The following is a 2,475-nucleotide window of genomic DNA, read 5'->3' on the forward strand; positions in this document are numbered from 1 at the left end:
ATACATACATACATACATACATACAACACTTATTTTTCAAATTTTAACATATACCCATGTTTCACTCTCATAATGCAAGGCCAAAAACGAAGAGATTAATCATGAAAAATACACCTTGTACATTCTAACACCTAATACAAAAGAGGAAGAAAGAAAACGCATTTTTGAAAAAAATCATGTGAACCTTCATTTTGTGAAAAGTTGTCCTGAGGTATCCTCCAAACATGTGCCCGGTGAAGCAATTTTAACTTACTTGTTAAAAATTTTTCTGTGCAATAAAATCCGACACACTTTTAAAAACAGTTTTTGGCGTTTATTTTTTTGGCGTTTTCAAGATAAACAAAAATATTAACTTTCATGATATCAGGAAATATTTGAATGACAAAAAGTTTCCTGAAGATGTAAACAAGGAAGGAAAAAAGGCAAACTTTAAAAGGGAATGTAAAAACTTTGCAATTAAAGACAACAAATTGATGTATTGCAAAAGAAATATTGGTATGGTGAGGAAAACTTTTTAACTGATTCATAATTTCAAAAAAAATTTAACATTTAAAAAAATTTTTATTAAAAAAATATTTCGTTGTGGTGGGAGTTAAGGTTAAATGTAGTCTAACTAAAGTCGACTAAGAATTTTGTCTAACTAAAATTAGTTGACTAAAACAAGATTTACTGTTAAAAAAAATTTAGTGTTTTTATGAGAACTGCAGTAACTGCACCTTGTTTTTTTTTAAAGGTCGGCTCCATTTTCTAATAAACCCTAAATTCGGCTAAAACTACGACTAAAATAACATATACGACGAATTACGATTAAAAAAAAACACTGTTAAAGAAAAGGTTAACTTAAGCTTTTAATTTTAATAAAATATTTTTTATTTAGAACAGATCATTAATACTTATTACATGTTCTTACTATATATATTATTATTATTATATTATTGTAATGTTGTTGTTATTATTATTATCATTATTATATGTTATTATACATGTTATTATACATGCTAAATTCTTACTAAAGTAGATGATAAAATTTTGACGATAATATTTTTTTGATAAAAAATTTTATTTTAGGAAGAAATGAAGCTTACTATTTTGCTTGGTTTCGTTGGTCAACTCAAAAGTTTTTATTTATTTATTTATTTATTTTATTTATTTATTTTTTTACTTATTTTTTTATTTATTTAAACGTCTACAAACAAACTTTTGTTTCTTATTGGTGATAGTGGTAACAGATCGAGAAGAGCAAGTAAACATAGTTAATAAAAGTTCCTGAGGGTCTAGGAAATTCAGAGAAAGCTGTTGCATTAGCCAGTCACCTTGGCATTAATGCTGTTAGAAAGCAAATATCTTCAAGATTTTTTTGGCATTCAATAGTGGAGGACAAAACATATAAATCAATGTGAGCGATGTTGGAAAACCTCCAACAAAAACCTGTTAAAATGGAACAACAAGTAATGAAGCAAGTTGGTGTGGATTTAATTCAATTGCCTGAATCAAATGGATTCAAATTTGTGATTGTTCAAAACAGCAGTATCAGTAGCATCCTTTCTCTATAAGGTTATATGCAGACATGATTGTTTTAAAATACAAATAAATGACCAAGGTCAGGAGTTTGTAAACTCTGTATCAATTGCATTACATGACATGACAGGTACTCAGCAGCATGTTACCTCGGCTTACCATCCACAAGTCAATTGCCTTGTAGAGAGATAGAACCAAACAATTAAGAAAGCAATCATCAAGGTCTTAAATGAAAATGTTAATAAATTGGGTGTAAGTTTTAGTTGGAATCCTTTTTGCTCTTTGTGTAAAATTGTAAGATTCAAAGAGGTACTCACCATTTTTCTTTATGTATAACTGACAACCCTGCCTTCCAATCGATATAAAATACATAGACTCAATGATGATGAATATAATCCTGTATATGATAAAGAGGTTTTACAAAAAGCTTTAGAAATGAAAAGAGGAATTGAAGAAAAAGCCATGAACAATATTGCTTGTTCACAAAAGAAACAAAAAATTGAGTATGACAGTAAGCATGCAACAGCATCAAAGTATTGTGTTGGTCAGAAAGTAATTTTGAGAAATCTTAAAAGAGGATAGGAAAGGTGCAAGAATGACTTTCTTGTGGCTGGATCCATACGAGATTCTTGATATTTTATTGAATTCTACATACTTATTAAGGAACAGTAAAGCGAATAACACATTGTAAAAAAAATACTCTCTATATCATCTTAAACCGTTTGTTGAAAAGGAAAGTAATTCAAAAATGTCTGAATTATCTTGAATGTGGTGATAAAGATGAAATTCAATGCCTAATGAAACATCCCTCCAAAGTTATTCACCAGAAAATTTCTGAAAAACATGCTCTCAAAATGATGTACCTTTGGAAATGCATGCATGCAAAGCTGATGGAAATTTTTTTTTTTGAGCAATTTCTTTTTTGCTGTCAAGTTCTGAATATCAACATATATTCGT

The 2,475-nt window shown here is 28.6% G+C and overlaps 1 pseudogene; it reads left to right on the forward strand.

The window, feature by feature from the left end:
- The first annotated feature begins 1,250 nt into the window (after positions 1–1,250).
- LOC149884470 (uncharacterized) lies at positions 1,251–2,162 on the forward strand (annotated as a pseudogene).
- Positions 2,163–2,475: the final 313 nt, after the last annotated feature.

This window comes from Hydra viridissima, unplaced genomic scaffold (assembly GCF_058129835.1).
Source record: "Hydra viridissima isolate aposymbiotic clone 2 unplaced genomic scaffold, HvirCarnegie_v1 scaffold_8, whole genome shotgun sequence".
Lineage (NCBI taxonomy): Eukaryota > Metazoa > Cnidaria > Hydrozoa > Anthoathecata > Hydridae > Hydra > Hydra viridissima.